General features: G+C 44.4%; 1 protein-coding gene across 1 annotated transcript in view; it reads right to left on the bottom strand.

Annotated features, from left to right (window-relative positions):
• Positions 1–12,594, bottom strand: part of LOC100552267 (V-type proton ATPase subunit S1) — an 89,309-nt gene that overhangs the window by 64,905 nt on the left and 11,810 nt on the right. The window lies entirely within an intron of this gene.

Below are 12,594 nucleotides of genomic sequence, written 5' to 3'. Positions count from 1 at the left end.
ATATACTAGAGGTGATTTAGCCTTCTTGACTAACCCAAATACAGTGTTCCCGTACTTATCGTGCAGGTCATGTTCCAGAACCACCCGCATTAATTGAAAATCCGTGAAGTAGGGACTAGTCTCCAGGGCAGTATCCTAGTCTCCAGGGCAGCAGAAAACAAGCTTGCTCCCTCCTCCCTATGACTTCCCCTCACATATTTATACATGGCTATAATGTCTCCTCTCAGCCTTCTCTTCTGCAGGCTGAACATGCCCAGCTCTTTAAGCCGCTCCTCATAGGGCTTGTTCTCCAGACCCTTAATCATTTTAGTTGCCCTCCTCTGGACACATTCCAGCTTGTCAACATCTCCCTTCAATTGTGGTGCTCAGAATTGGACACAGTATTCCAGGTGTGGTCTGACCAAGCTTTAATTCACACCAGAAGCCAAAAAGAATAAGTGGAGGCTCAGGCTATCATACCTGGGATACATTATAAGACTCATTGATTCATTAGGGAAAGCATGATAATGACCAGTTAAGTTAAAGGCATTTGCAAAAGAGGAAACCATATTATAGATGGGCTGGTTCAAGAAGAGAGACCACAGCCTAAATGTGAAAGGCTTGTCATCTTGGAGTCATTTATTGGGTTTCCTTTAGTTGGTGCCAGCTTCACTCCACAATTTTCTGAGGAAACAACCTAACTCTAACTAATAGTAGTGCAAACTCTGTTACAGAAATCTGAAAAGAAACCCATAACAACACATTAAATGATCAGATCTTATTTCCTGGTATGTCCACCTCACAGAGAAAGTGCAGCTAATTCATAGAGTCCCTTCTTTCTGTATGTGAATATTTAGTCCACAGTCAGCTTCGGTTTGTCACTATTAGTCTGGGGATCCACAACCAGCACACTTCATCTATAACCACTATAACCTTCATGCTCTGAAAATAATTGGTGTTGGAAGCAGCTTGCTGTGTGCACCAGCTATGTGTACATTTACTCAATGAGGGAGGAGACAAAGCTTTCATGGCCAGGATCACAGGGTTGTTGTATGTTTTCCGGGCTGTATGGCCATGTTCCAGAAGTATTCTTTTCTGACTTTTTGTCCACATCTATGGCAGCCATCCACAACCTCTGAGGATGCCTGACAAAGATGTGGGTGGAACGTCAGGAGAGAATACTTCCAGAACATGGCCATAAAGCCCGGAAAACATACAACCCGAAGGAGACATTGTTTCCAATTTTTCTACCGTACCACTAACATTCCTTAATCCAGTGTTCTGTTCTTGATTTCCGTTCATTTCAAACTTGGATAAATCTCTAAATCTTTTAAACAAATATGAGACCGAACCAGAGGGATTAATTCTGCAGATGGAGAAAGGTTTTACTGGCAACTGTTTGCTGTTGACAGTGGCTTTCTTCCAGAATTAAAATTTTCAGTTTTATAGGTGGGGGGAAATCATAGCAAGAGAGAAAATGTTGAAACTCTTCCCTCTTGTAGTCCCAAAGTTCTGGGTCCTACATTTTTTACAAAAGGAATACATATTGGACATGAAGTTAATTATAATTATATTATTTCGGTAGGCATCCCTCTGCCTGTATACATTCTTCTTGTTGTTTTTGATTCAATACCCTAGATGTCAACCATGCAGATACACTTGAACTAGAATATGGTGATACACACTGGCATAAGTAAGCACCTTTACTCTTTCATAACTATTGTTGCATCCATTCTGGCTATGGTTGCACAGTAAGAAATCTATTTGTTTAAAAAGCAGTTTAAAAGCATAACAATTGTGTATTACTGACTATAAATGGTAGCACACAGAGATGTAATGTGAGTTCTGTAATTGACTGGGCAACAGTGTTATCCAGTACAGGCAGTTCCCGGGTTACAAGCATCCGACTTAAAAATGACTCATAGTTACAAATGAGAGTGAGACAATAGGAAGCGAGATGAAATCTACCCCTAGGAAGATAAATTCACTCCTGAAAGAGTTATCATGGGGAAAAGGGACCTCAACTGAAGCTTAATCACCAATCCTTGTATCCAGAACAAGCCAAATTTTTCAAAATCCAATTATCACAGGGTCAGAAAGTGAGGTGACATCTTTTGAACAGGGGCACAGACAGCAACAGCTACTCTTGTGCACTTTTATTGGATTTCTGTCTTCAGCTCAGTTTTTTTACAGCTGGGGTTGTTAACAAATATCATTTGTATTTTAACAGTTTGGGGATATTTTTCAAGTTCAGAACTTGCAGGTGTACAATAAAGAGCTATAATGAATAGATGAAGATAATATTTACAGTTCAGGAGGATGTTTTAATGAGGTATGTCACTCAAAAATTGAAATATGACATACATAGTTGAATAAGAAATAAGAATGGGATTTTCCTATAGCGTATCCTTTGATAATATCTTTGGAGGATATTACTATGTATACCTAGGAAATTGGCTGGATTTTGATTAAAAATGAGCATTGTTCTCTTCCCTGATTTCTTCCCTGTGCATTGTCTTTAGGTGAGCTCTCACATATGACTCGCAAGTAAATGTTATTCTGAAACAGTTGAATGGAGCTACATATAGCAGATTGAATAAGAAATATGGCAGAAAGGACATGTATGTATGTACAGTAGAGTCTCGCTTATCCAACATAAACTGGCCAGCAGAACGTTGGATAAGCAACAATGTTGGATAATAAGGAGGGATTAAGGAAAAGCCTTTTAAATGTCAAATTACGTTATGATTTTCCAAATCAAGCATCAAAACATCATTTTTTACAACAAATTGACAGAAAAAGCAGTTCAATACACAGTAACGTTATGTAGTAATGACTGAATTTAGCACCGAAACATCACAATGTATTAAAAACATTGACTATAAAAAACATTGACTACTAAAAATTGACTACAAATGAAGATAGCATTGCTGCCTAGTGAAACAGGTGTGGATCCTGGCAGGAGGCAGACTGCATTGGATAATACAGAATGTTGGATAAGCACCTGTGAGGCTGACGGGACCGCGAGCAGGGCCTCATCCGACGATCTTAAGCTTCGAGGTGGGTCATAGCGGGAGACACGTTTGGATAGATAAGCTGGGCCGGAACCGTTTAGAGCTTTATAGGCTAAAGCCAGCACCTTGAATTGTGCTCGGTAGCTAATCGGCAGCCAGTGGAGCTGACGTAACAGAGGAGTAGTACGCTCCCTGAACGCCGCTCCAGTTATTAACCTGGCAGCTTCCCGTTGGACTAATTGAAGCTTCCGAACAGTCTTCAAAGGCAGCCCCACGTAGAGTGCGTTGCAGTAGTCTAAACGGGATGTAACAAGGGCGTGGACCACCGTGGCCAAGTCTGGCTTCCCAAGGTACGGTCGCAGCTGGCGCACAAGTTTTAATTGTGCGAAGGCTCCCCTAGCCACCGCTGAGACCTGGGGCTCCAGGCTCAACGATGAGTCCAGGATCACCCCCAGACTGCGCACCTGCGCCTTCAGGGGGAGTGTGACCCCATCCAGCACAGGCTGTAACCCTATACCCTGTTCGGCCTTCCGACTGACCAGGAGGACCTCTGTCTTGTCTGGATTCAATTTCAATTTGTTGGCCCTCATCCAGTCCGACATAGCGGCCAAGCTATGGTTCAGGACCTGAACAGCCTCCTTAGTGACAGGTGGGAAGGAGTGACAGAGCTGGACATCATCTGCGTACAGATGACACCGGACCCCGAAACTCCTGATGATCTCTCCCAGCGGCTTCATGTAGATGTTAAACAACATGGGAGACAGTACAGAACCCTGCGGGACCCCACAAGTCAATGGTTGTGGGGCCGAGCAGGCGTCCCCCAATGACACCATCTGGGACCGACCCTCCAGGAAGGACCGGAGCCACTGCAGGGCAGTACCTCCAAGTCCCATTCCTGCGAGGCGTCCCAGAAGGATACCGTGATCGACGGTATCGAAGGCCGCTGAGAGGTCCAGCAGAACCAGCAGGGACACACTCCCCCTGTCCAGTTCCCGGCGTAGATCATCGACTAAGGCGACCAAGGCTGTCTCAGTACCATGCCCCGGCCTAAAGCCAGACTGTGCCGGATCCAGAAAATCAGTGTCAACCAAGAAACCCTGGAGCTGCGAAGCAACCACATGTTCCAAGACCTTGCCCAAATAGGGGAGATTGGAAATAGGCCGAAAGTTTCCGAATTGAGTGGGATCCAATGATGGCTTTTTCAACAGCGGCTTGATCACAGCCATTTTTAGGCTCGCTGGAAACTTGCCCTCCCGAAGGGAGGCATTTACCACCACCTTCACCCACTCGGCCAAACCCCCTCTGGCTTCTCTCACCAGCCAGGATGGGCAGGGGTCTAGGATGCATGTGGTCGGTCTCGCCTCTCCCAGGATCTTGTCCACATCCTCGAGCTCAACCAATTGAAATGAATCCAACAAAACTGGACAAGCAGGTGCACTCGTTACATCCTCAGAGACTGCCGTTAATATGGTGTCAAAGTCGGAACGGATCAGAGCGACTTTGTCCGCAAAGAACCTAGCAAATGCTTCACAGCGGGCTGCCGAGTTATCAGGGCTCCCACCTTGATTGGTGGGAGTTAACAACCCTCTGATGACACGGAACAGCGCCGCCGGACGGTTCTGTGCGGACGCAATGTTGGCCGCAAGGTGGGCTCTCCTTGCAGCTTTGATTGCCGCGGCATATGCCCTAAGATAGGAGCCTAGCCGTGTTCGGTCTGACTCGTTATACCCTGATCGCCACACGCACTCTAGTTCCCTCTTCTTTCGCTTCATCGCTGCCAGCTCCTCAGTAAACCAAGCCGCTGGTTTAGCTCGGTTACTCGAGAGGGGACGCTCCGGAGCAATCGTGTCTATTGCCCTAGTCATCTCTCCATTCCAGAGAGAGACCAGAGCATCAACAGGATCACCTGCCGAGGAGGCGGGAAATTCCCCAAGAGTCGTCAGGAATCCTTCTGGATCCATAAGTCTCCTGGGGCGGACCATTTTAGGTCCACCACCCCTGCAGAGGTTGGGGGGCGCAGTAAGTCTAAACCTGATCAGGTGATGGTCGGTCCATGGCAACGGAGCGATGGTGAGCTCCTCCACACCGCCACCTTCCTCCCATCCCTGACAGAAGACCAAGTCCAGTGTGTGTCCCGCACTGTGGGTGGGGCCTGTTACTAATTGGGACAGCCCCATGGTTGCCATGGCGGCCATGAAGTCCTGAGCTGCACCTGAGAGGTTGGTCTCGGCATGGACATTGAAGTCCCCCAGCACTATGAGCCGCTGGGACTCCAAGGCCAGGCCCGAGACCACCTCAGCTAGCTCAGGCAGGGAGACTGTAGTGCAGCGGGGTGGTCGGTACACTAACAGAATCCCTAATCTGTCCCGGTCTCCCACCCTCAGGTGGACACATTCAAACATGGTCAACTGTGGGACGGGGCACCTGGTCAGGGGGATGGAATCCTTATAGACCACCGCGACCCCACCTCCCCTCCCTCCAGTTCTCGGCTGGTGCTGTACGGAATAACCTGGCGGGCAGAGCTGGGTGAGATTAACTCCTCCCATCTCATCCAGCCAGGTCTCCGTAATACATGCCAGGTCTACATGCTCATCCAAGATGAGATCTTGGATGAAAGATGTTTTTCCGTTCACTGACCTGGCATTAAACAGCACCACCTTTAACCTGGAGGGACCGCCATCCTGGCTACCCAGATTAGCTATGTCAGGAGACCGTTTTGGAACTATTAAAGTCCTACCAAAAACCCTAGGCCGAATTAAATGATTTGGTCTCCCTTTCCCGTATCTCCCCCTCCCAGACACCACCTCTATAGGGGCTCCCCACCCATCAGAACACCCTCCTCCCCTATCACACTGTCCTTTCCCTTTCTCTTCCCCTGGTCCAAACGATGTTATTTGGTTTACTAGTTTTCTGTTATAGATTGGCATCCTTTCACACCCATTCCCTTCCCCCACCCTGCAGTCCCCATAACCCTCCAGCCTCCCCCACCCCCCTCCAACAATACAAAGTGCAAATGCAGTTGTAAAGTGCAGAGGGTGCATGAGCAGCATAGGTATAGGGGTCTGAGCTGACTAAAGTGCAAGGCAGGCAGTGGGGATTATGATGGTGAACTAATTCAATATGGTGCAATATGGTATTATAAGGTGCCAGGGCAGGACCAATTAGAGATGATAGACTTAGTAAACTAGTCAGGGGGACCAGGCTTCACAGTGCATAATAGTTATTATAACAGCATTTAAAGATTGTTATAGCAGCAATATATAAATAATGAGTGGACCTCAGTAAGACAGACTCTTAGTTCAATAGCCAATGCTGGGGAAAGCGAGGAGGGCAGTAGGCCTGCAGCAAGAGACAGAATGATTTTAAAGTCAGTTCCTCTGCCTTCTTCCTCCGGATGGCTTTGGAGTTTTAAAAGTCTTCCCTCCCTTCTTATGTCCACTCACCAGCGCTGGGAAAAAGGGAGGGGGGCAGTAGGCAAGGAGTCCAGAGGCAGCAACAGGCAGACTGGCTGGAGATGTTTCTGGCCTCTTCTGCAGCACAACAGTAGGCCTCTCAGCCCTGCCAGGGCCTTGTGGACTCAGGCTTTATAGATGGTCCTTCTTAGGAAGTGCTGAGTCACACCCAGATGGAAAGGGCCTGGGGCTGCAGTCTACTCACAAGGAGTCCCAGAGGCAGCAACAGGCAGACTGGCTGGAGATGTTTCTGGCCTCTTCTGCAGCACAACAGCAGGCCTCTCAGCCCTGCCAGGGCCTTGTGGACTCAGGCTTTATAGATGGTCCTTCCTAGGAAGTGCTGAGTCACACCCAGATGGAAAGGGCCTGGGGCTGCAGTCTACTCACAAGGAGTCCAGAGGCAGCAACAGGCAGGCTGGCTGGAGATGTTTCTGGCCTCTTCTGCAGCACAACAGCAGGCCTCTCAGCCCTGCCAGGGCCTTGTGGACTCAGGCTTTATAGATGGTCCTTCCTAGGAAGTGCTGAGTCACACCCAGATGGAAAGGGCCTGGGGCTGCAGTCTACTCACAAGGAGTCCAGAGGCAGCAACAGGCAGGCTGGCTGGAGATGTTTCTGGCCTCTTCTGCAGCACAACAGCAGGCCTCTCAGCCCTGCCAGGGCCTTGTGGACTCAGGCTTTATAGATGGTCCTTCCTAGGAAGTGCTGAGTCACACCCAGATGGAAAGGGCCTGGGGCTGCAGTCTACTCACAAGGAGTCCAGAGGCAGCAACAGGCAGGCTGGCTGGAGATGTTTCTGGCCTCTTCTGCAGCGCAACAGCAGGCCTCTCAGCCCTGCCAGGGCCTTGTGGACTCAGGCTTTATAGATGGTCCTTCCTAGGAAGTGCTGAGTCACACCCAGATGGAAAGGGCCTGGGGCTGCAGTCTACTCACAAGGAGTCCCAGAGGCAGCAACAGGCAGACTGGCTGGAGATGTTTCTGGCCTCTTCTGCAGCACAACAGCAGGCCTCTCAGCTTTGGGGGCACTCTACATTAACGCTTTGGGGGCACTCTACATTCAAGATAAAACTATCTATTCAGATTAAATTGTTTGTTATGGATCAGTTTGTTTCTAAAGTTTTGTATAATGGCTTGATAGGCATGTAAGATATCTAAATTAGACTCTAAATTGTCTTGACAAAAGGTTTTATAAGTAGTACTTGAAAATGTGTGAAGGATGGAAGTGCTCAGATTGATAGATCACCACATTCTCTGTTCTACCACATATATTCCATATTGAGAAGGACATGGGGATAAAACATTTCAAAATTAAATAGCAACAAAAGAAAATCATCACCTTTAGCCGTGTTGTTAACTATGGAGTGGATTGGAAGAAAACACCAGATAATGTTGTGCTAGTTCATGGGTTCTCTTAAGACATTAGAAATGGTACAAGGAGAGGACCCAAAAACTCGAGATCTGGCTTGTTAATGTTTTATATTGAAAAATTCTAGTAACAATTATAACTTGAGAGAGCCGGCCCCAATTCCAGAGCAGGAGTCTTTTAGATGGATTGACACTTCAACAGGGTAAGCAATTCAACAGGGTAAGCAAGATACTATCAAGAAATAGTTTTCTAAGATATACAGAGATACTCGTAGGAACACCTCAGCAAGTTAGAGTCCAAAAGTGGCAAAATAAAACCTGGAACCTCAATCAGTGGCTAGCGCTGGATGAGAGACTCCTTCCTGGGCACACAGAAGACTGGGTGATTTGGAAGATGCTGATCAAACAGCGCTCTGGCACCATGAGATGCAGAGCCAACCTTAAGAAATGGGGCTACAAAGTGGCGTACACGGCATACAAGTGTGGAGAAGAGCAAACCACAGATCACCTATTTCAATATAGTCTCAGCCCTGCCACAGGCACAATGGAGAACCTTCTTACGGCAACACCAGAGGCACTCCAAGTGGCCAGCTACTGGTCAAAGGACATTTAGTATCATGCCAAGTTGTTTTTTTTTTAAACTCTGTGTTTTCAAATACAACTTGTACCCTCAGTTCTTTTCTGACACGATAAATAAAATAAACAAGGCAAGGCTGACAAATGCTATTATGATCTGCATTTCTCATAAGCTAGGTAGAAAAAAGACATTGATACAAATAAGAGAACCAAAATGCATGCTCTAAATGATGGTGGCTTGAATACATTGTAGAAAAGAACTAAGTAGTGGGTTGCTGTGAGTTTTCTAGGCTGTAGGCAGTGGCTGAACATCAACTTGCAAATCAACTGAAATAAATTAAGTAAGGTCCCACTATCATGCCTTCAAGTACGTGCTTTGACAGTTGGAATGGAGAGTAAATGTCTATGAAGAAATGGTAAATTAATTTCATGGGCTCCTGTTTCTTACAAAAAATTTTGAATTTTTATAAATAAATTTCAAAATCTGCATTATGGAATTTAATGCTCTAATCCATAATATTGACATGGGGAGCAAAAGCACATTTAGAATAGTAAAATACCATATCCCCCAAAGTTTGTGGTTCTTAGCTTCTGTTTTCAACCTAGGAGGGCAGGCAACAGAGTAGGTGATAATAAATCCAAAAATAGTGTAAACAGGCAGTGCAAAGTTTTCAAAACAGTGCAAAGGAAGATAAAACAATGCTGTGCAATAACCAAATAAAAGACTAGAGGAAAGGAAGTAAGTAACTGTAAACATGTTTCTAGGGAACTATATGAATTGTCTCATAATGGGTGATTTTTGTTGCCTAATGCCTATATATATATATGCTGAATATTGGGGCGATATTTTGTGGACTTTATAAATGGCTTTTGAAAAATAATAAACATATTAGAATTGTATTGTGCTCCCCCCCCCTTTTCAATAGTTGGGTGAACTTTGCTGGGACTTTTTGATTTTGCTGGTCTTTTTTTAGATCTATAATATCTTCCTTTAGTGTTCTTTAATTATTTGAGTGATATACAAGAAGACATAGAAAAATAAATAAATAAGTAAGAAAAAACAACATTTTTACAGCAAAACAAAGTGCCACCTGAAACCCGGGGGGGGGGGTGTTAAGGGTTCAACCCTCCTGAAAGGGTTCAACCCCCCGCCCTCGAAACCTGGTTTAATCATGAATTTTATGTATGAATAAACCAGGCTTTTTTTAACCTGACACATTTAGGGGGTGGTTTGAACTTTTAAACCTACCCACCCCCACCCCCCGGATACGACCCTGCCATGGATAGCCCTTTGAGTTCTTTGAATACTCTGAATATCTTGAACAAGAAGTAAATGCTTATCTTGAACAAGAAGCAAGAGTTCTTTCATCTGGTACTACTAACTTTTTGCCCAGGATTGAAAGACGTGCTTGTGCGTTTTTGTGTCTCACATGCCAAAATATGCAGCAATACTTCCCCCATCATACAAGGGGAAGCATCTCTCAAAACAGGCACCAACACAACATGGAACCAACACAACATGGGAAGGCTCCCATATTTAGAGGAAAGCATCTAAGAATGCTTCCACCTTGGTTGGGGGCGGGGCTTCTGCTGGAAGTCACATGACATCATGTGATGGCAGGCATGGATCTCCATCCCCGAAGCATGGTGGAAACATCCTAGGACACTTGATTTGGTCAGTGTGATGAGGTCCTTTGGGTGCTGATTTGGAAAATTGCATTGAAGAGACTGCATCAACTCCAGTTTCTTAGATATGGTTACCATGATTCTTTACAGGTGAGCAGATGGAAACTGGTACATGTCATATGTTCTGTACCTCAAAAACTAGAGATGATATGGAAAAACCAGTATCGTTTTTGGAATCTGCTAGTCAAAAATACCCAGAAACAGGTCTAACATTTGAGGCATCAAAATGGGTATTGGCTAGTGTTGTGATAGGTGAATCCAAACAATGTCTCAAAGTGACTACCCTGTTTCCCCTAAAATAACACATCCCCAAAAAATAAGCCCTAGTAGAGGTTCTGCTGAATTGCTAAATATAAGGCCTCCCCCAAAAGTAAGACCTAGCAAAGTTTTTGTTTGGAAGCATGCCCACCGAACAGAACACCAAAGCATGCCGGATCGGTAAATGTACGTACCATAAAGTGTTGTAATATTGGTAGTAACAAGAAATTCTTGATAGGATTCACAGTTTGTCTGGTTATGCTGGTTTATAATGACAACTACTGTACAGTATATAATAAATGTTCATTTTTTAGTTCAACAATAAATGTGAATTCTTCATGGAAAAATAAGACATCCCCTGAAAATAAGACCTAGAGCATCTTTGGGAGCAAAAATTAATATAAGACACTGTCTTATTTTCGGGGAAACATGGTAGTTGCCCAGTCTTATTGTAGAGGAGATAGGCTAGCACAAGATACAAATAGAAAATGGGTGGAGTGGTATGTCATAGTTCAAACCATCTTAAACATGGAAATAACATGGTCGTTTGGAGTCACTTTTGATCCCTGGAAATGTGTTGGAGAATTTACTTTTGCTTGTGTTATTGACTGAAAAACATGATATATTTCTCAAGAATATACAGTATAATTAACATAGTTTGGTGGGTGGGTGGCATAACAGCATGGAATATCTTGAAACTGCAGCCTGCTATTTTCTTGAGGTTGTTAAAAGTTAACCTCCATTTATTCACTACTTTTTCACAAGCTGCCAAGAATTCAGTTTCAATAGAGTTCCAAAGAATTTGGGGACAGGTAATCAGGGAAGATGAAGCTGGTCTCTATCCTCAGTGAATGCTTCCTATGTCTCACTGTCGGGGGTTATGACATTGCAACCCAAAAGCAAAAGAAAAGGCATCTAATAGTTCTGACCTAGCAAAGAAAACTAACACACACTACAAAATTAAGATCAGTAGGTCACTCTTTTCTTCTCCCTGCAGAACATTATGTGAAGATAGATAATGGCTACCTTGTTGTTTACCTGGGCTCCTTCATTTTGGAATGAGAAAAGGGCAGGTCAAGAGACCATTATTGTTCCAGAATGAACCAAACTTGTATCAGTGCTCTCCAATCTCTTTCTCATCCCCTGGGCATGTACACATCAAAGAGCAGGATACATCAAAATAGTGTTGTTGAGAGTTATTGCCTAGTTCCTCAGAAGACAACTCAAAAAGAGAGATTGGGGGACCTATTATGATGTGACCTTTGTTAAAAGGTGAAAGTAAACAATTACAGTGGAAGTGGCTTTTGCTGAAAGTGGGGAAGAAACTACCCTTATTGTCAGCCTTTCCCTTCAGAAAAGACTCATGATAGGCAATCTGCTATTCAAGAATTAAGAATTTGCTAAGATAAGGGTAACTGGGTACAATGGATCAGGATTTAATTTCAGTTCTTTTTTTGATGAGCATTTACCAGTTTTGCAATTGTCTTCATATTCAGCATGGTAGAATTTGAGATTTAAACAATCTAAATGTTGGAGAATAATAATAATAATAATAATAATAATAATAATAATAATAATAATAATAATTGTATAATAATAATAATTGTATAATAATAATAATTGTATAATAATAATAATAATTGTATAATAATAATAATTTTGTCAAGTTCCTTGACAAAATTGAAGGAAAAGCTGATAAGGAGAAGACCTGGCTCTGGCTCACAAATGGGACCCTGAAGAAGGAGACAGAAGGCCTGATCCTTGCAGCCCAGGAGCAAGCCATCAGAACAAATGCAATTAAGGCCAAGATCGAAAAATCAGCTGATGACCCAAAGTGCAGACTGTGCAAGGAAACCGATGAAACCATTGATCATATCCTCAGCTGCTGTAAGAAAATTGCACAGACAGACTACAAACAGAGGCACAACTATGTGGCCCAAATGATTCATTGGAACTTATTCCTCAAGTACCACCTGCCAGCAGCAAAGAACTGGTGGGATCACAAACCTGCAAAGGTCATGGAAAATGAACACACAAAGATACTGTGGGACTTCCGAATCCAGACTGACAAAGTTCTGGAACACAACACACCAGACATCACAGTTGTGGAAAAGAACAAGGTTTGGATCATTGATGTTGCCATCCCAGGTGACAGTCGCATTGATGAAAAACAACAGGAAAAACTCAGCCACTACCAGGACCTCAAGATTGAACTTCAAAGACTCTGGCAGAAACCAGTGCAGGTGGTCCCAGTGGTGATGGGCACA

The sequence above is a fragment of the Anolis carolinensis genome, chromosome 5, assembly GCF_035594765.1.
Source record: "Anolis carolinensis isolate JA03-04 chromosome 5, rAnoCar3.1.pri, whole genome shotgun sequence".
Taxonomy (NCBI): domain Eukaryota; kingdom Metazoa; phylum Chordata; class Lepidosauria; order Squamata; family Dactyloidae; genus Anolis; species Anolis carolinensis.
Note: the sequence above shows the minus strand (reverse complement) of the source record. Positions and strands in the feature narration are given on the sequence as shown.